Genomic DNA, 26,941 nt, shown 5'->3' with positions numbered 1-26,941 from the left:
AATTCAAAAGCATAGTTTTCTAAAAGAAGATAGCTTCTGCAAATGAGGACCTACATAATTTCCAATGTTGGAATAGCAGGAAATCCTAGGTGTTGGTTGCAACTAATTTATCATTGAGAGTGCACATATAAGTGTGACTTGGAATACTCTTGAGGGATAGTTTATCAGCGATGTTGATTGATGTTTAATGGGCCAATGAACATTTCAGCACAAAGTGTAGATAATAAGCGGGGCATACAAAGTACATACTGTGCAAAACCCTGATGGCTTCCAAACACAACACAATCATGCATCTATATTGTAAGAGTGTATAATGCACAAAATATTCATCTTTTGGCATCTCCTGGATTTACTGCTGAAGCTGGCACCTAAATAAGGATCAGCTGCCAGGTGGAGGAGCACAGAATGTTCAGGGAGGACAAGTCAAGTTTTTACTTGTTTTGAAACATCCAAACAATATTGAAAAGTCCATGGAAACGTGATTAAAATAACTCTTTGCACTAGAAAACAGGAAACCTTTGGTCTAAATATTACTTTAAAATATTGGAACGGGGAGCAGGGGGAGAGAGTTATAGAAATATGTGATTCACATATTATACTTTTCTAAATTTGATGTAGTTTTCTAAAATGACCAGTTTTACATGGAAATGTCTCCTCTTCTGTGGTTTTATAATAAGATTTGACCATGACCCCTGGCATCCCTACTTGGATAAAACAAACAATATTCATGTATGTTCCTTCAACATGATCCTTAAGGAAATGAGCTTTTAAAAACCAGATAAGCACTGACAATATTTTGGAACGGTACATCCAGGAGCTTTTCCTTTATAAATATGACAGGTTCAAATGACTTTTGGGGGGGGACAGAGTGAGCTAAATGGAATGTCTTTGTGCCTGTTAATGTTCAACATGAACGAATGTGACCTTTCAGGTTACACAGAACTCTTCAGCAGAAGTTACCTGTTAAATTCAAAATTCCATAAAACTGCCTCACTGTTTCAGACCAGAGGTCAACTTATTTAATATTTGGGTTTTAGCAACAGCTAAACAAAATCTCTGGGAAACTAAAAGAAGGGCATAATATCAATAGCCTTTCCCTATTCTTTGTCCCCAACATTTGGTAATCAGAGGTATAGTGTCTCTGAGCTTAAGGTTCCATTTTGAGCTATTATAATTGATAGTTGTGGGACGCGGGTGGCGCTGTGGGTAAAACCTCAGCGCCTAAGACTTGCCGATCGTATGGTTGGCGGTTCGAATCCCCGCGGCGGGGTGCGCTTCCGTCGTTCGGTCCCAGCACCTGCCAACCTAGCAGTTCGAAAGCACCCCCGGGTGCAAGTAGATAAATAGCGACCGCTTACCAGCGGGAAGGTAAACGGCGTTCCGTGTGCTGCGCTGGCTCGCCAGATGCAGCTTGTCACACTGGCCACGTGACCCGGAAGTGTCTGCGGACAGCGCTGGCTCCTGGCCTATAGAGTGAGATGAGCGCACAAGCCTAGAGTCTGTCAAGACTGGCCCATACAGGTAGGGGTACCTTTACCTTAATTGATAGTTGGGTCTATCATGCATTTCAATTGCCTAATTATTTCTGAAAGCCACCTCATCTAGTAAGAACCATTGCATTGTTCAATTATTGTCTTAAGCATGAACTTCCTAGGTGACCAAACTGCTATTAGTTCAGTCTGAGCCCCATTCATGCAATAATGGGGTGACTGTGGCCAACATAAGGTGACTGCTTATAAGGGTCATTGAGATAATTAGGGTTTTGCATCCATTGTTAATAATTTTTCAACTACCTAAAAGGACAGTTCTGATATAGCACGATTGTTCTGAATATAGCAGTTTTACCAAAGTTGCTTCTAATTTCTAGTTAGAGATGTTCCTGAAGTGTTCACTTGAATTATTTTTAAAGGATTTCATAAAGTTTTTCCAATGTGACTGACTATTGCATTTTATCTGTTACATTGTTGCCTGTTTGCACAGCTTTAAGCTCCTCTTGGGACCTCTTCAATCTCCTTTGGCTTCACTTTCCTGAATGATTTTGCGTCTGCTGTTGTTCGTCTTAATTGTAAAAACTGCATTTATTCCTACGCTCTGTTTCCTGTGCTTTGAGCAGTTATGAATCTATATTAATGAGTCATGTTCTATTGTCTGTTAATTTCTTTGAAGCTTTAGTAAGGAACTTTATGAAAAAAACTGAAGTACAAGTACATTAAGTCTACAGAATCATCCCTACTAATATGTTGATACCCTCAAAGAATTTTAAAGGAAGAAAAAGCCACAGTATCTCTTTGTGGAAGCCATCCTGATTCTATGTGAGCAAGGTGGTTTGTTCAATATGCTTAATAATTCAAGCAAAAATGATGTTTACCACTTTACCTGGTGCAGACATTAGACTGCTAATTTCCTGGGCCTGTCCGTCCATCCGCCCCCGCCCCCACTCTAGAGCCTTTCTGTTATTTTATTTTTTTAAATTGCTTCCTCCAAATGTTCCTCCAGATTGTAAAGCAGCTGGTTTTAGAAATGTGCTGAATAATTTTAACTGTAGAGTTGTTGGTTTTTGAGCTCATGCTATTTGGCATGTGTGACTTGTTTGCAAGTACTATACTGTAGTTCCCTATATTGATAGGCACATGTTGAGTGTAAATCTGAAGGTTTTGTTTGATACTCCCATAGAATACCGGTAATTGAATAGCATTTCTGAACATTATTTTGGCATGCAAAAAGTACAACTCTCTGTAACTGCCTCATGCAGCAATAGATTGTAACATGATTTGTATTTTTAACATTACCACGCACACCCTGCAACTTCAAAAGAAGTAAGTGACTTGAATAATCTGCTTTGTATAATAATTGTTCATTCATCTACCCTTCGCATGGTACCTACAGCCTACTTAACTAAGGTCATAATTATTCATAACTGCTTACCTTCGGTAAAAGCTTGCGGCAACCCCGCATTCCTATCTGACTAAAAGCCTTTAGCATTTCTTCCCAATGTGGTGTTATCTAGATTGGTTCAGTACCACTAAAGCTGCTGCTCTTATGATTCAGTTTGACATTAGCCAATTCTTCAGGTATGAAGAGAACACACCAAAAAGGGGAGCCTTATCATAGTATGAATGATTTATATTCTATTGGCTGGGAAAGGGAGAATGCCAAAAATGTGTTTGGAAGAAGAATGGCTTAGCTTAGACTGGTGGCAGGGTAGAGAATGTAATTTATTTATGGCACCACTTTGAAACTGGCCTATGTGAGAAGTGGCTGGATTTATCTTGTATAATCATTTGTGCCTGTTGATATGGAACAACCATTGTTTCTAGGAAGGCGGGATCAACATCTCTTTCCAAATGACACCAAATACTGGAGCCAAAATGTGGAAATTGGTATTATTGGTATCAAGGGCATGAGATAGAAGTGTGTCTTATTATTAATTTTTTTGGACCAGGCATATTATTTTGCTATCACATAGCTATAAAATTATTCTGTAACGCAGTGATAGATAAGATAGAGTATTTAAAACCACTGTGGAAATCACATTTGAACTGTAATATTGAGCCAACTAAATGGCATAAACTTTGGGAGAAATGGCCATTTAAGCCTGTATCAACAAGATAAAAGAAAATACAGTGGTACCTCGGATTAAGTACTTAATTCGTTCTGGAGGTCTGTTCTTAACCTGAAACTGTTCTTAACCTGAAGCACCACTTTAGCTAATGGGGCCTCCTGCTGCCTTTTCGCCGCCGGAGCACGATTTCTGTTCTTGTCCTGAAGCAAAATTCTTAACCTGAAGCACTATTTCTGGGTTAGCACAGTCTGTAACCTGAAGCGTATGTAACCTGAAGCGTATGTAACCCAAGGTACCACTGTATTAAGATACTGCATTGGTGGCATCTTTCACCTCTCAGAGGCTACAAAATAAACCATCAATTCAACCCATTATATTGGAGGAGTCTTATTAGCACATGTAGTGGAGCTGTGAGAATGTTCAAGGTTTTTGGAGTTTAGTAATAGATAAAGGTATTCATTTTACAGTTCAAATGTAAATCCCTTTTTAATGATGGCAAATTTTAGCTCAAAATTGGAAGGTAGCTGCTGATTTGACCCTTGAGGAATGATAAAATAAGATCTAGAACACTGCACTCATGGAAAAACTATCCAAGCAACTTAAGGCTCTAAAAAAAAATACACCAAACAAAGACTATTTTGAGGAAACATGGTATATTTTTATTCAGCATATCAGAAACAACAGGATGAGGACACTGCCTTCAGCACTTGGCAACTTCTGGCATAATCTGTGGAAACAATTAACATGATATTATATAATACCTACAGTTGATCTTAATATATACACATGATTTGTGAAATAACTTACCTCTGTGTGAATGATATACACACATTGAATGAATGGTAAGGGAGCAAGAATAGGGGTTCCTTTGAGTTAGTTTATCTGTGTTTACTGTTCAAAATGCATAAATAAAGACTACATAAAAAGAGAACTGGAACAGCAAGAATCAATTAACCCTTCTTTAAGACAATTGAAGTAAATATTTAAATGCAGAAGTACAAAGTGCAGAATGGGCATGAATCTTTAGCAAGATAACATCTAACTTGATCAGTGTGAACTTAAAAGGATTTTGCTTTCAAAAAGGTGTATAAGTGGTGTCTTAATTCAAGAAGATTAAGTAGGATATATCCCAGCTCCTCTGCTGTACTTGGCTGGTGCCAATCCCTACAACTTGACTTGAATTACATTTTCTGATCATTCTTTCATATTGGACAACTCTGGGGAGACTTAAAATTCAACAGATGACAGGTTGCTACTTTTTGATCTCAATCTGACTATATTCAGTCACTGGTGTATATTGGAATAAAGTGCACTGATCTTCCAGAAAACAGTGGCATGTGATGAGTGTTGAAAGTCCACTACAGTTTTGCCCCCCAAAAAACCCTATTCAAACAATAAGTGACTATAGCACTAAAACATCTCATTTGGAAGGGCCCTTGGTAGAGTCTGAGAGGTTCTGACTTCTGAGAGGTAACAGTTGCTGGTATTCTTCATGCTGCTTTACCATCTAAAAGGAGGTAGTCAGGAACAACAACAGTCTTTGTTTCTGGGTAGACCTTGCTGTCAGCCTGCTATGTCAGTCCAAAAGTGTTTCGTGTGTATTGCTCTTGCTACCTTGTGAGGGACAAAGCCTGTGCCACTTAAGAATCTAGTTCAAAGGCTGGAAGGATTTATGTATACATTCTATCTACTAGTCTTTGTCTCATGGCTACTTCATTTGCTAATTTTTGCACTCAGGACAATTCAGGAAGACACATCCACAATTTTGGGGGTTTGCTGTAAAGATACATGCAAATAGTGGACCAATGTGAACTGATATTTCCAGGATTGACTGACACTTGAATTTGTGGAGATGATAATAGTGAATGCAACAGCTATGCTGCTTAATAAATGAGTGGCACAATCAACTTTTCATCTGTCATATCTTTAATTTTAAACTTTTCTCCCTGGGGTCAATGCTGAATTCAGGTAAAATCATGAATTTCTGAAGTAAGGTGTTCCTTCAGAGTTCTGTGACCATATTTGTGGTAGTCCAGATATCCTCTGCTTTGGACAAAGGAACCTGTAATCACAGAAGGCAGGCCTCGCTTTCATGGCTGCTGCAGCCCTAGAGTGTAAACAAAGATGGGTTCTTCTATACTTAAGGAAATCTTCCAACAGCTTGCAGGAAGTTACAGGGTTTATGAGTGTTTACACAGTTTCATTAAATAAAAATAAAAGTATATTTGTCTTCCTTGGAATGTGTTAGAGAGAGCAGTTTCTTAGTAGTTAAGAAAAGCAAGATCAGAGCCCATCTGATACAAAGAAAATTTGCCACTTGTAAATTAGCTATAAAGGTGTAAGCTTGATCGTTATGGTAGCTCAGTGTTTCCCAACCGGTGTTCCGCGGCACACTAGTGTGCCGCGAGACGTTGCCTGGTGTGCCGTGGGAGGGAGGCGGGCGAGTCAGGCGGCGAGAGGCGGGGCGGCGGCGGCGAGGATCCGCGTCGAGCCGGGGGCGGCTCCGCGGTGATGGTGCCGAGGTTTCTCTCTCCATTCTCCCCTCACACACACACACACACACAGGAAATAACACAGGATCAGCTGACAGGACCCGGCCAATGGGGCGGCGGCGGGGCAGCGCGCACAAAAGGGAGGAGCGCGAAACGGCGGCGGCGCAGGGCGGGAGGGCGGCGCATTGCGCGTGCTCAAACCCGCCCTCCGAGGCGCAGAGGGGAGCTGGGCAAGCGCCTTCTTCAACCACGCGCTCGTTTAAAAGTTTCTCTTTCAAAAAGGAAACGTGGGTTTCTTCCACCCCATTGGCTGCGACTCGGCCCACTCCGTCCTCCTCCCCCTCGCCCGCCCACGGCGCCTCGCTCCTCAGCCTCCGCCATGTACCGCTCGCTCCGCTCCCTCCAGCGCCTGAGTTGCGCCAGGGGCGCTGCCGTCCATGCGCGCCAGAGGGGCCCGCCGACCTGCAGCCGCCACGCGCAGCCACGGAGGATGGTGAGCGACGCCCCCCCCGCTGCGCGCGCAATGGAGGGAGGGAGGGAGGCGCAAGGGCGTCAGAGGTGACCTTTGCCGGCCTCTTGCGGGAGGGACAGGCGCCTCCTGCGCAGCTGAGGGGCCCCTTCCCGCCTTTGTGGGCCTGACGCGGCCTTAGGGTTCCCTCCCTCTCTCCACATATATAAATTGGCTTTTATTATTAGCGCTTTCGCATTCCTTTTTCTCCCTCCCAGGAGCTCCGGTGGGGGGGGCTCCCCGCCATTTACCCCCCACAACAACCCTGTGAGGGAGGCCGGGCTGAGAGGATTCCAACCCGCGTCCGCCCCCGCTGCTTCCTTCAAGTGGCGTCCTGGGCGAGGACAACATTTGACGGCCCCTCCCTCAAATATCCCTCATTTTCGCAATAATTCATTTTGGTACAGCTGCTTTTTCCAACGGATCTGTTCAGTGTTGTTATTTGCGCCCCTCTGCCGCCAGCAGCGTCCCAAATACAGCGCTGCTCCCCTCCTTAGGATGCCAAGCACTCTGAATTGGGAAGTGGCCCCTTGGGAAGAGGGAGGCTTGCCTCCAAGTAAAGATGAATATGAAAGTACCTTGTTTTTAAGGGCCTGCGGTGGTGGTGGCTGTTTAACATCCAAGGCTCACAACACAAAAACACAAAACTACATTACATGGGACAGTGGTACCTCGGGTAACTGAGGCTTCAGGTTACAGACTCCACTAACCCAGAAATATTACCTTGGGTTAAGAACTTTGCTTCAGGATGAGAACAGAAATCGTGCTCCAGCATTCAATTTTTTTTATAATAATTAAAAAAGTTAACTACAGCTTTGAAACTTCCCAGGAGAGGCCGCCCAGCGTGGGGCTCTCGCCGTCTGCCTGCCTGGCTGCCTGCGAGCTCGGCGGGCAGCGCCTCCGTCCGCAGCGCCCGCCTCGCGGCTCTCATTCCCTGCCCCTGCCAAAGCTCACCCAGCCAAGCCGCGCTCTCCTTCCTGCCTCGCTTTGCTGCCTCCTCCCCCCCACCCCCAAAGCTTGGAGGTTCCCCGGCGCCGGCCCGCAGGTTTGACCCCCTTCTCACACCTGTTCGCGCTCCTTGCGCGGAATGGGGCGGATGGGGAGGAACGGGGCTCGCCGCTGCCTCCGCTCGCCCTCCCCCCCTCCGCCGGCGGTCCCGCGATTCTTGGCTTTTTGGCGGTTGGCACAGAAGGAAGGCAAGGGGGGGAATTGAAACTTACACTTTCGTGCGTCCCTCCCGGCGTGACGCTGCGTGCTGACGTCACGGGGCTGTGGTGTGCCTCGAGATTTTTTTCATGAAACAAGTGTGCCTTTGCCCAAAAAAGGTTGGGAAACACTGTGGTAGCTGTCTGGGCATTCCTTTGTTAGAGAAAGTGCTTGTTATTGTTATAACCTGCCCTGGGATTTTATGGTGAAGGTTGGGTATGAAATCTTACAAATACATTGAACTAATAGCTCTCCTGTTCAAAATGCTCAAGTGAGAACTTTGAAGATGACAAACCTTCTTCCTACTCCAGCTAGGAGGAGCGCAATTATATGAAGTGGGGTGTGGGGGTGTGTGTGGAGTGGGTATGAGGGGGGAAAAAGGAGTTTTGGAAACAGAGAAATGGCCAAGAGTTAGCTGGAGACTGGCAGCATCTTGGGTGTTGAGTGTCTCTTTGGTGTGTAGGAGTGCACATGTTGCTTGCTGGCTTCCACTTACGCTCTTTTTGTCAACAAAAGAAGTATTTTAAAAATGTCCTAAGTCTTGAGTGGAAGACTTCTTCCACCTTCAAAGGAAGCCAACCTAAGCAGTGCTGCCCCAGAAACTTCTCGCCATCAGCAGTGGTGTATGTGTGTGTATGTGCATAATCATGTTTTCTAAGCATCTGTTTTTAATGCAACAGTTTTCTGCTTTCTACTACAGCAGCTGCCACTAAGGCTTAGAAACATAGAATTGTAGAGTTGGAAGGGACCACAAGGATCATCTAGTAGTTCAACCCCCCGCAATGCCACCACAACCTTGAAATTAAGAGTGTTATGCTCTGCCAACTGAGCTATCACTCAATTGTTGCTTTTCCATTTCTATATTAAAGTCACAAATAAAGTTCACTGCTTCAGGAGTAGGAAACTCTTATGTGGTATGTGAAACATGCTTTAAAAGACATGGGAAATGTAAATAACACATCCGGTCAAGTTTGTGCTGCTTTAAAAACTAAGAGGAAAGCAAATGCTTAAATCAACAGAACACGTTAGCATTTATATGTTTACAGAAAGTCTTCAAATAAGTCAGTTGTTGAAATAGCTTTCTAAATCTGAGAACTCATTTGTTGTGCATTCAATTGTCACTTTCTAATAAAATGCTATCAGTTTTTGCATTTTTTTTAGCAAATAGGTTTCTTTTAAAAAGTTATGAAGATATTTCACATAGCTGTGATTGTTAAAGTAATTCACTTTTGCTCTCTTCCTGATGTTAGCCAGACAACCCAAGGGAAGCTGTGCCCTCTTTCACAATCTTAGATGCTGCCTTAAAATATTTTTGTGGCAAAGCAGTAAGAATGCTTTGTACCTCCATAGTAATCATCACCCCATTCAAAAATAACTGTGGGAAAGTTATACAAATTACATAAACACTTTTGATAGATCTCTATTGTTGAGAACTTGAGCCAAGATGGATTATCATAACTTACTGTAAGTGGCCACTCAGAACAGGGGAAGAGTTTAGTTCTTATGAGCTTTAATGGTGGCAAGGTTCTCTGAGAGAGTGACTAGGTGTGCTTTTTGCTTAGTTTGTCAGCCCTAAAGACAAAAAAATGGTTACTATACCAATTTTGTATAATCAGGAAAGTGCGTGTTTCATAGTGTGTTTTTTCTATATGATTACAAATGAGTCTGTCTCTTGAATCATATGTTTATTTAAGAAATAAATGCAGTTATATCAATCCATATCCACTATCTTCAAGTAAGGCACAGATCAGTCTGTTTACTGTGAATTCTGAAATTCAACGGGCTCTGGCACAGCAAAGGTGCTGACTGTATTTCAACAGGGTGTTATCCTGAGAGTGCCATCAGGCTTGAGGCATAAATCTGAAATCTGACTGGAACCTATTGGACTGGAGCTACTACTAATGGATTATCCAGGCAATTGTTTCAAAGAATGACCCTACCACATGTTAGACTTGGGAGGAAAGTTATGCATAGTTTGATTCAGAGGTGTAGCTAGGAAGGGGTGGGGCGCACTGGGAGCCACACCACGGGGCAGCACTTACCACAGGGCCTGCAGCATGCCTGAGCCACGCAGCTCTCCTGGGAGTGATGCGGTGGCTCAGACTGCCTGTAGGCCCCATGTTGCTCGAAAAAGCAGTTTGGGCACTGGGATTCCATGGGCACATTGCCCCATCCCCTATGTGTGGCACACGTTCACAGGGCACGCATACCACCCTGGGCACCCAAGCAGCTAGCTACGCCACTGGTCTGATTAAGATACAATAGTGTGAGCTTCTGTAGTTCACATGCAATGAATGGAAGGGATAATTTTCATGCAGGTAGTGAATGGAAAAGGTAGTTTTTCTGTAGAAGAGGAACTGTGTTGCAGCTGTTTGCTCCCCTTCCTTTAAAGTCTGTTTGCGTTCTAGCAAATAAGGTGATCATTCTTAGCTGTCCTTAGGGACAGACAAGGAGGAGCAGAAATTGATGAGAGAATCCCAAGAAAATGGCTCCATGGAGAAAAGTTGTGCTATCTAAAGGAATGTCTTCTCCAACATAAACCTACCTCCAGGAAATACCTTCTCCAGGTGCTCCAGCCTAGGGGTGTGGTTACTGGATAGGGGGCCTTTTCGTTGGTGGTATTCAGATTATGGAACTCTCCTCCTTTACCTGTTTAACTAGTGAGGCACCACAGGAAAGTCTGTAGAATTCTCTCAGGCCTTTAGTAACTGTCCCCTTTTTATGGCCTGAGCTGCTATCTTCTTTTTCGTGGAGGTTGTCTGTTAGCTGCTTTTTGTGGTATTTTTTGTTGTGTTATTGTAAGCCTGAGGCTTTTGCAATGAGTGAGCGAGAAATGGGGAAACCGCTTCAGACATCCCCTGGAGCTATTCATTTTCAGTTGTTGTGGATGATGGTCACTGCAATAAGGCACAAATATGGGAGCTTTGCAATTTGACACTGTTTAAAACCATATTAACTATCAGGAGCCTATGTATGCAGAGTGGCATTTCTGATAAAACTCCAATCATAAAAGGTTTTATCTAGTGCTGCACCAGCTGCATTCCATTCTGTCAGTGGGATTTGCTCTTTCTCTCTGTGCACCCAGAATGTGCTCTGGATGGTGCCCCAACACTATTTGCATAAACCCTACCCAAATCTGGAGTGGAGAGGCTAAGATGGTTGGATGGTACCTTGTACACCTCTTTCCGGCAACTCGTGCAGCCAAACTGGTGCCAAATGCTGGTGTTTTTCCATTGGATCACATCAGTGAAGCCAAGAGGGGGGCGGGTCTTGTCATCTGGGCTACCCAAGATTTCTATATACACCGCCTAGGCTTTAGCCCCAGAAAGGTCACTTTGGTGCTTCTAATGCAGGGGTTTGCCTTCACCCCTGGAGGCACACTCCATTGTCTCTTGAGGTGGACAGATGTCAACCATAATTGCCTGCATAGAAGATACACTTCTGATGAAAGATGTGTGGTTTCTGTGCAACAACTGAGTAATTTAAAAATGGTATGCATAAAAAAAACAGAGTTCCACCTTCTGGAAAAGCCTAATGCCTGTGTACGGATTGTAAAAATTTATCAACCAAAACATTATGAGGTACGCTAAAGTCCAGCCTCTTTATCTGCATAATCTGTTCAGTGTTGAAGCCATTTTGTTACACCTCCTTCATCAAGATTTTCTGGAGTTGCTGAAAATCATTAAAATACTACAGGCCTCCAATTAAAGCTACCATTAGCCTTTAAATATCTTAGAAATCATCTGTTGCTTTAACAAACATGCTTAGTTTCCTTCCTGCATTGTAACTCTATGACTGAATGAGAAAGCGTATTTCACATTCTTTGTGCAGTGATAAGTACAATCTTCATCATAGCTGTGCTGTGCTGCACCTTCTAGGTGGTGCCAGAACATTTCTGCTGATTTTTCATGGCTATGACACTTGACGAAATATAGTAGAAAGGATGAGTGGAACTGTAGACTGATAATTAGTAGAATTCCACTATTTCAAAATTGGTGAATGAATATGGAGACAGGCAAAGTAGGTAGGAAAGCCTTTAATCATCGCATTAATGTGTTGGTGGAAATGCCAAGAAAGTCAGCATTCACACAGAGCACATTCGCTCACACACAGATACGCAAAAAGGAAAGGCTAGATTAAACTAGGCTGGGTGGTTCCTTTTTAGTGTATCAAAAAAGAGGCAAATAGGGAAATTACTTGGACTTTCAAAAAGCTGTTGACAATTTCTGTCATCAAAGACTCCTGAGTAAGCTTAGCAGTCATGGAATAGGAGGAGGGATGCTCTTGTCGATGAGGAATTGGAAAAGTAGAAGGGGGAGAGAATAGGAATCACTACATAGTTCGCCAAATGAAGGGATGTATTGTTGTTGTTGTTGTTGTTGTTTATTAGACTTCCATACCACCCTTCATTACAAGATCTCAGGTCAGTTCACAGGATACAGTACCAAGGGGTGTTGTTGATTATTTTATTCTTCTTTTATATTCTGCCTTACTTCCATCATGGAACTCAAGTCTGTGTGTACATGGGGTTTCCAGGCAGTTACATGCCCAGGTGCTGAACAGACTCCTAGAACATGTCTGTAGTTCATAGCTTAGTTGATGTAGATAGGAGTACAGTATTATTGTGAAATGAAGTGGCAAGGGAATCACTAATGAAAGTTAAGTGTGTGTGTGCCAAGGAAACAAAAGTATTACTCAAATACATAACTTGCATGCATATTTTACCAACAGCTCATCACCAGTTGTATTTCATAACACAAGATCAGTTGGCTTTTGCATGTGAGGAGAGGGAAAGATAAGGTGCTTGAAAAATGTGTCTGCAAGCCAGGGCAAATTTGAAAATGCAGGCTTCCTGTAGAACAGCATCCATTGAGGCCTTTCTAGCCCCTGGCTGCCCCTTGTCTTTTTTATTTTAAAAAAATATTGAATTTGTTGTCAAATATTTCCCATTTTTGCTACATTTTTATGTGATTTTTCAGCTGGTTCATCATTATTTTCCCCACTGCCCTCTCCCAGCAGCTGTCTGGTCTCACAAGGCTGAAAAGTAAATCCTTCTCCTCATTGTTTTCTATTTTCAGGACAAGTAGGTGATTTTGCTTCCTAACCCAGAAAAGAAAGGCATTTTTTAAAAATCCATTTAAAACACATTTTTGAACTTTGGTGGACCTCCTGATTCAAAGCTAACACTTCTTTTCTAGCCAACAATATGAGCTCATTCCAGATCTGGAAAAACAAAGAAAAATAAATACAGGGCACTTAGCGTTCTTATGTAACATCCGTGGATTTTTGGCACAGACCGTGTGGAAAGCTGCATGGAACTTATTAATACGGCTTGAAAACTGGGTGGACTTCCTTTTCTGTGTTTAACCTTCCCTAGCAGCAGCAGTGAAAGCTATATAACTAAAACAGTTCAGTGTGGTAATAAGGAGTTATCTTGCCAGAGTATTTCCTCCTCTTGTTTGAGCTCTTCAAAAGAGTTTCCTTTGGCTAGGATTCACTGTTTGCTTGGTGGTACAAAACTGGAGGGAACTTTTGCCACTGTTTAGCTATAATGAGGATCTGTGGTGGCTGATCTAGATATGTATGGGTGCCACATATATCCTCACCCTGCCAAGCTACTCATAAGGACATGAGAACAGTACTGCTGGAACAGACTAAAAGCCTATCAGGTCCAGCATCCTGTTTTCCCACAGTGCTTTGCTTGTTCTGTAATCAGAACACTGGTTATCAAGCAGCCTTTTTTGCATAGTTGTTAGGTGCAAAAAGGAACTCTTCCTCCATGCTTAAGCTAATTGTAAATATCAGATACCTGGTCTTTGGTTACTGTCATACTACCAGTGTTTTTCAGGAGAGTTTCAAGCACATACTGGAAATTTCAGTTTGTACAGTTTAAGTGGTTTAAAGTGCCTCTGTCTCTAGCACAACAAATCCACTTTAGAATAATAATAATGAACAAACAGGTGTTTTGTGGTTCAGAAAGCATTGAAGAAATGCATTGAAAAGTGTGGTGTGAACAAATGATTAACAAGACATCTAAAGGCAGCAGAAGAAATCAAGATGAGAGCTCATTGTCGTATAACAAACAAATCAGAAGAAATTCTCAGTGAAGACCACACATAGTCTAACCCAGGCTACCTCAACCTCAGCCCTCCAGATGTTTTGAGACTACAGTTCCCATCATCCCTGACCACTGGTCCTGCTAGCTAGCGATCATGGGAGTTGTAGGCCAAAAACATCTGGAGGGCCAAGGTTGAGGAAGCCTGGTCTAACCTCTGCAAAAGCTTTATGCAAGCAAATGTGGATGAATGCTCCAAAACATTATTTGGAGGAGCCTATCAATTCTCCTCCCTTTCCCCACCATTATAGCAGCTTGAAATCTTTCATTTGTGAATTAACATCAACAGGAGCCAGGCACTGCTGGCCATCTTTTGCCAAAGCTTTCCATTACCTTGTGGGAATGCTGCATTGGCAGAGGGACTTGGCTTGGCTGAGAGACCTTTGACAGACAGTGCAGCTGGGGTCACAATCCAGTTTTAGCCTTTCCCTTTGCTCATGGAGCCCTCTCTTCTCTGTTTACAACAGTAAAAAGGTCCGCTGGCAACTGTGTTAATTGCTCACATGGAAAAATAACAGTGTGTGTATTTTTAGCTGCATTTTTCTCCTATATTTCAACTGAAAACTAGGATAAGGGTTGTGGTTGCTCATCTCTTCACAGAAATCAAGTTGTGAACCTCTCTCTCAGATACTGGAGATCAACTTCAATTGACCCAAGGGTCTTTTCGCAGAAGTCTCTTTTCAGGTCAGAACAGCTTGACCAGCCTATAAGACTGAAAAAGTACAAAACTTAATTTCTTCTGTGAGGTAGCTTACCTCTGTTGTTCTGCAGCTTACAGCTGTGAACCAGATAAAGGTAAGACTACTGATGTTCTCCATTAAAGTTGGTAGGACCATTATTGAGGGGGAAGGGCAGCAACAGTACTAACAAATATTATCTTACAGTTGCGTTCTGTGTGGGTGGCTGTGTGTCAGATACAATATATTAGTAATGTGCTTATATCAATTTTGCTGGTTTGGGGGTCTTTCTAATGCAGTGGTACCTCGGGATGCGAACGGGATCCGTTCCGGAGCCCCGTTCGCATCCTGAATGGAACATAAGATGCGTTTTGTCGCTTTTTGCCGCTTCTGCGCATGCGCATGATGTCATTTTGAGCATCTGCGCATGCGCTCCTCAGCAACCCGGAAGTAATGGAGCGCGTTACTTCCGGGTTGCTGCAGAGCGCAACCCAAAAACTCTCAACCTGAAGCACATTCAACCCGAGGTATGACTGTAATAGTTTACTTGTGAGACCACAGAGTACATGCAAAGAATACTGCTGGATTATTTTGAAATGCTGCGGTTAGGATTGTCTGACTCTTTGCACAGATGTCTTGTTAGAATGACACTTCTTTTGTGCTTGGATGACTTGGCTACATTCAAAGCTGTTGTCATGTGATAGCAGCCAAAAGCAGCTGTCTTTGTATTGATGGCTGAAACCTTAAAGTGAACTTTCTTTAGAAGTGGGCTGTGATTGTGGTGTTAACTCCTTGTATACTTAGGAGTTGTTATGTGTGTGTGGAGAGGGGGGCAGCTTCTAAAAGCTTCCTGAATTGCAACGATGCTTTTACTATAGTATTCCTTTAAGTGTAGAATATCTTTTATATATATATATTACAAATAGCTGGTGCAACCCCCTCCATTACCACCAAGCTGGATTGAGACAGTGAAGTGGGTGGACGGGGGCTTTGCTCCCTGCTGTGGTCCTCACCCCTGCACCTACAATTTTACAGGGGGCACTTCCAGTATCCTTTACAGCAGACAATCTGCTCTTTATCAGGTAGCTCTGGCACCTGTCACCTAACATAGGAATCAGTTAAATTGAGCTAAGTGGGTCTTCCAGGTCTCATCTTTCACATCTGTCAAGCAAAAGCAACAGGACTAAAACCTCTGTCAGAACTGTGTTGTATATATATATATATATATATATATATATATATATATATATATATATGCTTTCGTAGATTTTCACGGGTATATATATATATATATATATACACACACATACATTTTCTGAAAGCTCACATACAAACACAGATGGTGTATCCAAAACAGATGATGAATCACTGTTGCTCATCTTTGCCCCCACCTCCCCAAGGCTTTTTCACTACCCCGTAATTTTAATGTGTGTGCTTATGCTAATATAGCATCCACACCTGTTTGGGGGAACTGTGTGGGAAGCTAAGTTGCTAGATGGGTATTGGTTACTATTTCATTTAGGAATTTGTTACAATCTTACAGCATTTGCCTACACACAACTTAAATTAGCAAGGAGTTAATTACCTGTGATGTGATGGAAACAACTATGAAAACCCTTCTTAAATTAAACTAATTGTAAACAGTTTTTTTTCTAACTTCTGTGTACTCCCAAGTTTTTATTTCAATTTATTGATCATAAGGCCCCCACCTTTTACTCTTGTCAAATTCCAGTAGGAATAGGCTTAAGACAGGTGTGGAGAACCTTTGACACTTCAGATGCTGCTGAACTACAGCTCCCATCAGCTCCAGTAAGCATGGCCAATGGCCAGGGATGATAGGTATTGTAGTTCAGAAACTCCAGGAATGCCAAAGGTTCCCAACACCTGACTTTAGGCTACATTACTTAGCAGAATTATATATGTGTGCTATGGGCAAAGAAGGAAGCACATTTTGTACTTCTCACATCTCAAGGTAACATGCAATCAATGTGTGTTCCTCCTCTTGCTGCTGCTTTTTACTAACGTAAAACAATCCTGTTCCCCCACCCTTTTCCTTTATTCTTCTTCAGTAAGTACATCCTTACATTGTTAGCTACATCACACAGTCCCTGTAGCTGTTACTTGGTTAGACTGGCATGTTTGCACGTATCTGACTCTTGCTTTTGTTTTCTCAGTAGTAGTCCTGTTTGCTGGCACATCCTAGCCATTTTATTCTACGGAATGGAGAAGGCACATACAGACATACTTGTGCTTTGTGATATGGCCCCAGGAGCCAGCTTTTGTATTAACTGCTGAAACAAAAGACCGATTCATATGCAGTGTAAAAGCTGTCAAAACCCTTAAGATTTCACAATGTGAAACAGAGGGTTTACTTTGCTCTGCTTAAAGGGGGTATTTCATCCAAAGCAAATACACCTCTTACTTGGGGGTGCAGGGAATAAGGTTAGTCAGTTGCAAAAGAATCTATCAGAAGATGCATCTGACTCTTGCCCTTTAAGCCCTGACTGGAATGTGCTTTATCAAGTTGAGTGCTGCCCAGCCATATTCTTTCCCAAAGTGCAGTCTGTAGTGCTAATAGTGTGGTACTCAAGTCTGTGTGTTGCTTTTGGAGGGGGTAGAAAGGATAGCATTGCTGCAGGGGAGCAGCTGTGCTGCTTTTCACTCTGAACAACCCTCTTACTTAATTCTTTTTTTAAAAAAAGAAGGGCTGCCATCAGAACATTGGAGGAAGCTGGAGGAGGTTAAATTCAAAAACCAAAGAAGTCACATGTCAGGTGCTTAGGAGATTTTGCAAGAACATCTCAGAACTGGAGCACTGAGTGCCCCTCAAGCAAGGGGGAGAGCTTAAGAGCTCTTTCTGCACCAGGTAACCCAAAGTGGACCCAGCACAAAACGAGCTTTTTAGTTCTCCATTTTGCTTGGATTTAACGGCACAATTTCAACCAGCCTGCCTTCAACTGGGTTTGGTTGAGATTGCACAAGTTAAATGTGCATAAGATGTGATCCCTGCTTATTTAACTTATATGCAGAATTCATCATGCGAAAGGCTGGGCTGGATGAATCCCTAGCCGGAATTAAGATTGCCGGAAGAAATATCAACAACCTCAGATATGCAGATGACACAACCTTGATGGCAGAAAGTGAGGAGGAATTAAAGAACCTTTTAATGAGGGTGAAAGAGGAGAGCGCAAAATATGGTCTGAAGCTCAACATCAAAAAAACGAAGATCATGGCCACTGGTCCCATCACCTCCTGGCAAATAGAAGGGGAAGAAATGGAGGTAGTGAGAGATTTTACTTTCTTGGGCTCAATGATCACTGCAGATGGTGACAGCAGCCACGAAATTAAAAGACGCCTGCTTCTTGGCAGAAGGGCAATGACAGGCCTAGACAGCATCTTGAGAAGTAGAGACATCACCTTGCCAACAAAGGTTCGTATAGTTAAAGCTATGGTTTTCCCAGTAGTGATGTATGGAAGTGAGAGCTGGACCATAAAGAAGGCTGATCGCCGAAGAATTGATGCTTTTGAATTATGGTGCTGGAGGAGACTCTTGAGAGTCCCATGGACTGCAAGAAGATCAAACCTCTCCATACTGAAGGAAATCAACCCTGAGTGCTCACTGGAAGGACAGATTGTGAAGCTGAGGCTCCAGTACTTTGGCCACCTCATGAGAAGAGAAGACTCCCTGGAGAAGACCCTGATGTTGGGAAAGATGGAGGGCACAAGGAGAAGGGGGCGACAAAGGACGAGATGGTTGGATAGTGTTTTCGAGGCTACCAGCATGAGTTTGACCAAACTGCGGGAGGCAGTAGAGGACAGAGGTGCCTGGCGTTCTCTGGTCCATGGGGTCACGAAGAGTCGGACACGACTAAACGACTAAACAACAACAACAACAAGATGTGATCATACTGCATGTCATCCTGTCCTCACAGTGGCCGAACAGATGCCTGTGGGAAGCTTGGGAGCAGTGCAATAGCTCTCTCCTCGCAACTGCCCTTCAGCTGCATACCTCTAACAGTGGATGTAGAATATAGCTGCATAAATGCTTTTGGGGTGCAAATAGGCCTTTATTTTGTCATCTCTACCTAGTATGTTATTTTAGTTATCCATGTATCTATTGCAGCTTCTTTCTTTAGTGTAATTTTCAGTTCTGCCCTTGAAACATACTGTCAAGAATAATTTTCTTGTTTGTTCCCTTATGTAGATTAAATGTCCAAAAACTGTTGAAGACTTTTAAAAGGTGTGGTGGACTTGCATAGCTTCTAAGTGTCTCCTACTGTAATGTAATGGAGAAGTTATCACAGCCTAGATCAGGCTCTCCCTAGGTTGGCATGTTCCAGAGGATGCTGAGAATGCCCCTTAGGCACTGATGTGGGTGGGAGAGAGAGACTATATTGTGTTCTTGCATAATTTCTGTTCTGTTAGGATACATAATGAGGCAAAGACCAAAGTGCTTATGAGTCCTATTTTGTTACTGGATTTCTGTAGTTGCTCATCAACACATGCTCCCTACAAGCTTGGCAAGCAAAACAAAAAACAATATGATACAGATGCCTTGTTGAGAGGTGAACAGCGTGAAGTAGATGCATCTAATGCTAAACTGGGAATTACAGTCAAAACTCTTCCTACGTCCGCCTCCGCTCGTGTCCATTTCACCCAATATCCGCAGCAAACCCGGAAGTAACCGGCAGGTTTGCCACTGTTTGCACATGCGCAAAAGCGGGCAATCGCTGCCTGCGCACAACGGCGCCTCTCCCAGCGACCCATTTTGACTTCTGGACCTCCAGAACAGATTGTGGTCGTAAGTAGAGGTTCCACTGTATATATTTACAATGGAGGTCACTGAATAGATAAGAGCCCAGAACATAAAGCTAGGTGCACTTTTTAAAATGTTGCTACCCAGACTGTACGCCTCCCCCAATCTCTACCAAGCAGTAGCAAGTTTCCAGGGGGTCCAGGTGCTCACCCAGATTTGTGTTTCCATTGGGAAATCAGAGCAAAGTGGAGACTAGTGTCTTTAAGAAATATGGTTTATTGTACACATATTTGCACCTGGTCTACTTTGGAGAGAGTTTGGAGCATTACATGTTAATAGGGTCTTGTTTTCCACAGCAGTGCAATGTTAGAGTCCAAGGCATCCTGCATACCTTCTCTATGCATCTGTCCCAGCCTGCGCAAGATGGTTCTGCCCTTCACAGCAGCTTATGGAGTTCTGCCCACTTCCTTTCTTCTTCCTATGTACTCCTGCTCCAAGCAGCAGCTCCCCATCTGTCTGCTTGCCCACCTTATCCAGACCTCTGATTTTAAAAGGACAGTATTTTTCTAATGTGACATCACATCCTTCCCATCACCTTGGCAACTTCCTGTCCTCACCAGCAGAGCTTCCTACCTGGTTGATCGTTTCCATCAACCAGGTTATTGTGCTTCTGTCCCAGCTGTCCCAGTTTGGTTAATGACTTGTTTCAAGCAACTTTTTTCATTCTTCAGGACTTCTATCTCAGGTGAGGCCCTGGTCTGGCACCTTCCCTTTAGTACTCCAAATATTATCTAAATTCTATCATTTATTCATTTCTACAATTTGCTAACTCTAGCAGTTATAAACTTTGCTTTGTGTCCACAATTATAGCTCAAGGAGTTCCTTTGAATATTCATGGTAAGGGAGAGCAAGCAGGGTTTCTGGTGGTGGCATGATTACATAGGGAATAGTCTAGTGATATCAGAGTTCAAATATGTAGAGGGTGGGAGGGGGTTGGCTCCAAATGACTCCAGTTGTTGGAACAGTGCCGGTTTTGCATTGCTGGTGTAGTTTTCTGGAATGTGTGTACTCTACAAGTTGCTTTCCTCTGAAGTATAGGATATTAGAGTTCAGGGGCAGTTATCTTAAAAAAAAGAGGGGGGATTAAAGGAAGAAAATACCGGTACATGAAAGGAAGAATAATTGATCCCAGGCATATACCTGTGGCATTTTGGAAAAGAAGAGGGACCCAGTTTTCTGAAACATTAGTGATCCAATATTATTTTAAAATGTGTACCCTGACAAACATGGCTCATGGAGTCCTTGATGCAACCAACGCACAATTATTACACCCACCCGACTTCTCTGAATGTTGAAAAGTTTACAGACTGCAACAGAGTTAGTGTCCTTTTGGAAGGAGGTCACTGGAGGCTTATAGCAATTGGCACTATCTGAGTTGATTTACAGGTTGGACTACATATGGGGAATCTGTGGCCCTCCAGCCCCCAGCCAGCATGACCAATGGTCAGGTACAATAGGAGTTGTAGTCCAAGAATATATGGAGGGCTACTGGTTCCCCATTGCCAAAGTCTACTGTCCCACATATTATCCCCATAAAGTGATGGGCCCCCAAATGTTTACAGAACACAAAGCTCAGTTCACATATACTGCCACTTGAAAAGGAGAAAAAGCAGGTTTTAGTTTCAAGAAGAACCCAGCTGCCTACTCTGAACAATTGTGTCTGAAGTGGTTGGGTAGGGATTTCTAGGGCTTACGCATGCCCATCAGTTAACGGCTGCATCAGTATTGGGATTTTTTACAGTCTGCACCTGCACTAAGGGTGTTTTTAAAGATGTTTTTAATTGCCCTTTTATTGTTTTATTGCTTGTTTGCCGCCTTGGGATCCTTTGGGACAGGCATCTCCAAACCTGACCCTCAAGCTATTTTGGAACTACTATTCCCAGCATCCCTTACCACTGGTCTTGTTAGCTAGGGATGGTGGGAGTTGTAGTCCCAAAACATCTGGAGGGCCAAGTTTGGCCCTGCCTGCTTTGGGAGAAGGGTCAGGATAAAAGCATAAAAACATGATAGATAAAAAATAAAATTGCATTTTAATTCTACCTAGCCCTTAGTCTTATCTTCTTTTTAAATTGGACATGAAGCTAGCTAGGCAACCCAGCTTTGTCCCTTGGAGAAGACACAGTAAGCCAAAATCTGGCTTGGGAAAAGGAATGCATATTCTTCTTCAAAAAATAGTCTGGAGGTGGAGTCCAGGCTTGATTGTGTCAGCTGTAACATATCTGGCAGTTAGGATTGTCCCCATCTGCCCTACTTAGGACCTAAGAGATTATTTTATAATCTTTGAATAGTTTGGGAATTTTGTTTAAAGTGAGCTGCTTTGAGATGACTTGCAGGATAATTCATAACCAAATAAGGGTATATTTGTCCCAAGGTTGCTTCCATTTCGTAGATACTCCATGTATTGTGGAGAATCCCTAAACTAGACTGCATTTCGAGATCCCAGGTGTATATGATTACATCTGTATTACTTCAGTTTAGCAAATAACTAGAATTGGCAGTTTAAAAGCTAAGTTGAAATTAGTCCCACCTTTGTCACTAAACCGTACAGAATCTGAAATGCTAAGCAGTTGAGAAAAAGTTTTGGAGACGCCAGTCATTTATACGAAACAATTATACAAACAAAAAGCTACAATGTTAACATATTTTGTCTTCTGTTTCAAGTCAGCTTAGCAAATATCTGAGAAATGAGCAAACTCATAATTATTAAGTTCTCTTAACTAATAACTATAACCTTTCAGTTTTCCCTATGTTCCTCTGCCTTTTCTTAGCAAGATCTAGGGGTGTGTTTTAAATTCTACTCTAGGAAATTACAATTTAGCTAATACCTTATCGCTCTCCTTTTCTGTGACTGGCTAATCACTTGGACATAGCTGGTCCTTTTAGAGACTATTTTGGTGTGCATAACTTCAGGTAGCATTGTGCTATATGAATCATGGGGCTTGGAAAGCAAAGCAAGTAAAGGGAAAACTTGAAGCAAGTCTAATCTGGTTGCTGAATGGATCAGATAAATACGGGGCTGTTGTTTGTTGAGGCTTTGCCATCTGTGCTGTGAGCAAACACTTGAAAAACTTGCACCTTGTAGCATCTGTGTGGGTAGGTGCATTGCCAGTCCTATTTAGGTAGGTAGGAATCTCTCTACGGGACAGTTTATATATTTAACAAACCCCACTTTACATTAAATATAATCTAAAAGAGAATAAACATTTGGTATAAATATAGTGTGTGTGCTTAAATCACACTTGTGCTCTTCCTCAAATCTGAAGGGAGCTAGGCAACATGCTGTTCACCAAATACTATACTATAGACTATAACTCCCATCAGCCCCAGTCAGCATGAGAAGTGGGCTGGGATGATGGGAACTGTAGTTCACAACCTCTAGAGGGCACCATGTTAGCTACCCTTGGGACAACTACCGTCATTTTAAAATAGACTTAAATGCATAGCATTAAAAATGCTTCATAAAAGCGAGTGACATCCAGCACAACAGTTCTGCACCCCTCAGCCCAATTTTATGGGAATTCCGCTGGTAAGAGATCATCTGAATTAGGGCTGCCATACATCTGGATCTTCCCAGAAATTACTGTGATTTCAAAGGTGGAATTGATTTCCGGGGGGAATTTCCGAAAGGTGATGCTTTGTCCTTGGTTTTAGGCAAGTCAAGTCAACAGTTTCAGTGGTTTCTCCCTAAAAAACAACAACAACAACTCAACGACTTTCCGGAACTTTTTTAAATATGAAAACCCTATCTGAATATATGTTTTTGGATTCTAGTTGTGAACATCCCCCACCCACTCACAACTCCTCTTACAGCAATGAATGATAGGAAATCCTTGAAATTCATCCTGACAGTTGAGCAATCCTAAATGCTGATGTTTGCTACTGATGAAACCACAAACTATTTTTGTCTAGACAAAATCCATATAAAAAAAATAAAAAATATATTATTAATCCCAGCTAGCCAGTTAAATTAGGACACCTGATTACAACACAGTGGGAACTTGAATGCTAGTAATCTTTGTGTTTCTTTCCCCACACCTTAACACTGTGCTTAGGCATCTTCCTTTTAAAAGTGAGAGAGCCTTGGACCTGTACAGAGATACTATATATGCTCTTAAGAGATCACACTCTTTGAACTATTGAGTGCCTGTGAACATTTTGTTGATTTATTTATCCCACAATTTATTTATAAGCTTCCTTTGAAACTAGTGCACTCAAAGCAGGTTACAAAGTAAACTAAAATTAAAACAACCTCCACAGTGTGATCTTGCAAATTGCAGTATGATCATACAAATAAAACAAATGGCATAACAGCAGTAATTTAAAATGTAATAATAATAATAATAGGCACTAATTAAGTGCATAAGAAGTGTCTTGTGGGATCAGACCAAAGGCCTACCAGGCTCAGCAACCTTTTTCTCACAGTAGCCAACCAGATGCCTTTAGGAAACCCATCAGGAAGACCTGAGTGCAATCTTTTCCTGGCAACTGGTATTTGGAGGGGTAGAACATAACCAAAATGGCTAGTACCTACCCATAGCCTTATTGTCCATGCATTTGTCTAATTCTTGTTATAAAAGCACCCAAATTTTGTGTTGTTATTTATTCCTGTATCTGCCTATGAAAAGGCTGTCATGTTTGAGCATGTTAAGGCAGCACTGGGAAAACACATTACTTCTCATTCCCAGCCATTTTGTAATTGGGAACCAGCAGAATGTCTGATTCTTCCTGTTCCCACCCTTGACCCCAAGGTGTTGCAATCCCTTCCTGAATGTGCAGTCTTGTTTGCAGAGTGTTTTATGTAAATGCATTTAAATGAAGTGTGAATCGGATATGCATATCTATCACACAGGTACAATTGCTTAGGATCTGGCCTTTCTGACTCTTTGAAGTTCACATTCAGTGGCAAACTTGAGATTATTATAGATAATATGTGAAAGCTATGAGGGTTTTACTTGGTGAGCCAGATAAGAAATTCACACATTTCTCTAAAGACATATTTTTAATAGAAAAGGGGTGACCTGTAGGTGGATTTTTGTGATTAGAGTGAAGCATAGGATATTCATAGGAACAGATAATGGTTTTCACACACACACACACCCTCAATTTTCCACATGTAGCTCCTGGCAAAACATAGGTGCAAAATAACACACTAACCTTACATAATGTAGAATAAGATACTTGATAATATCCCAGAATTGTGTCTGTATTTTTGTAAGTCAGCTCAGTGATACAGGAAGTTGAAGTTTTCCAAACACAGCTGAGATCATATGGAAGCTAATTGTATTATGCAAAACAGCCTTTGACAATTAATTTTCAGTGGGTGTAAATAGAATCATTTGGAGAACTGCCAAACAGCTAGTGCATGCAAGCCCTTAACGGCAGGCTGAAATAAGTGAAATTTAATTTGTAAGTAAAATCCATTACGCTTAAGTGGCTAAACAACTGTCTAAAAAGCTATACACCATTATGCAGTTTGTTTGCATACAAACTGGTATTTACAGGCAATAATGGCAATATCTCACTTAAAAAAGGGTTGTATGACGGAAGATTTGGTATAACTTTGGCTTGTGTTCTCATAGGGACGGCTTGCATGCTGGATGGGTTTATGTTTTGAACATTATGTTGAACTACCCACAGAGTATCTTTTGCAACTTTAGATAAGCAGTGATTCTTTGAAGATGTGGGTGTTGTGGTATAAATACCCACAAGTTTACATGCCCGCCCCCCCACATTTTTTCCCCGTTTTTAATTTTCCTTTCATGTGTCATTTCATGCCCATCTTACTACTTGGGTGGAAGACTAACTAAACAATCCGCTATGTTTGTGCAGAAGTAAGTTGCACTGATTTCAATGAAACTTAGTCCAATGCAAGTGAATATTGTACCGTAGCCTTACTTTTAAATGTGGAATCTTAAAAGTGCTTCCTCTTGACTAGAGTCATCCAGAGCTTTAGCTATGACGTTAAGATACCTCGCCATTTCTGTGGAGTGTGTGTAAACTGCATTTAATTTCCTCTGCCCTCCCTACTTAAGAAGAGTACATCTAGAATGTATGTAAAATAAGCACAGAGATAAGATGCGCAATTTGTCTCTGGTTATATCTAAATGAACAGAATTTAACTACTTGATGAATTCAGCAGTTTTACATTGGAGCCTTCCTTTGAAATTCCTTTGTTCATGCAGCAGAGTGTTAAGACTGAAAACTTCTACTGATTTTTGAATACTCCCATTTCTGATGTCATTTATGGCTATTGATTCTTTTCCATAAGGACTGGCCTTTTTTTACTTATTATGTAGAATGCAGAAGGAGATTTCTAACACATGACATATATCACATTGGAAGATAAGCAGGTGGTTGTGGCTCGCATTATGATGTCCTGTAATAGTGTTGCCTGACTTGACATATGGATTTGTTTCAGGTACTGTTTCCTCTGTATGTGTTTGTTTTGTGGTCTTTTATTGCTAGTAAGTAGCTATTTTGGGTTATTGGGCTGTAAGTGACCTATCACCCACAGCTTGTGAAAAGGAAGTGTCATTGTCCAGGTTAGACTGTAGGTCCTTAATGGTATGTTTGGCTAGTTTTAGCTGGGACCTATAGATGACAGGTGCTCATTTTTTCTTCTCTACTAGACTGTTCCTAAGTACCAATGTTTCTTTGTTAATCTGTTGGTTTAAGCTACATACACACACCATACATTTAAAGGACATGGCTCGCTCCCCCCCCCCCCCGCAAAGCCTGGGAATTGTAGTTTGTTGCATGTGTTAGAACTTGTACATCTGTGAGGGGTAAACTACAGTTCACAGGATTCTTTGGGGAAAGTCATGTGTTTTAAATACATGTTTTATATGCAGCCTTAAGAAATGTACCTTCTGCCTCTGATGAATTGGACTCTGGGCCACAAAATATTAGTCCATAATCAACATGTTAGCCTTTAAGGTGCCATAAGACTCTTGTTGTTCTTGTGAATTCAGTTTCTTAACTGAAGCATAGGATAAATAAATGCTTGACCTGACAAACTGGTTTTAGGAAGCTTATTGAGTGAAAGGCTCTCTTGAGTAATAAAAAGAGCTCTGGAACTGTGGTGACCCAATACTTGATAAATTCCTAATCTAAATTCAATTTGTGTGCCAATAAGGAAACAAGTTTCCAAACTTACATATGTCATTTTATGCAATTTTACTCAAGCTGCTAACTAGGGATATCTCTGCAATAGCTAAAAGACAAGCCATGGAATCTTACTCTTTAGAGGTTTTCAGAAAAGAACAGGGAAAGAACTCCCTCCCAACTGGCTACTGAAGGTCATAGGCAGAAGTCTTTCCAAGGCACAACAGCCCTGTTACCTGGAGGCAACAAGGTGAGAGGATGGGCTATGTGATTAAATCAGTGCTAAGAGTGTCCCTGTCCTCAGGCTCACAATCTAAAAATACACAATACACAGGAAGGAGGTATATGTATTATTATGGGTATGGTTGCAGGGAGCTGACATTGCTAGTGGCTCAGTTCACACCCAGTGGCTACCTTGCTGTTGCAAATTTCTGTGCCAAAAGCTTTGCTTCTGGTTGCAC

The 26,941-nt window shown here is 42.1% G+C and overlaps 1 protein-coding gene across 2 annotated transcripts in view; it reads left to right on the top strand.

The window, feature by feature from the left end:
* LOC309363089 (rho GTPase-activating protein 7-like) overlaps positions 1 to 26,941 on the top strand; it is a 95,371-nt gene that overhangs the window by 39,873 nt on the left and 28,557 nt on the right. The gene's annotated exons all lie outside the window — the stretch shown is intronic.

Source organism: Podarcis melisellensis (assembly GCF_964234715.1).
Source record: "Podarcis melisellensis genome assembly, chromosome: 2".
Lineage (NCBI taxonomy): Eukaryota > Metazoa > Chordata > Lepidosauria > Squamata > Lacertidae > Podarcis > Podarcis melisellensis.
This window is presented reverse-complemented; position numbering and strand designations above follow the sequence as displayed.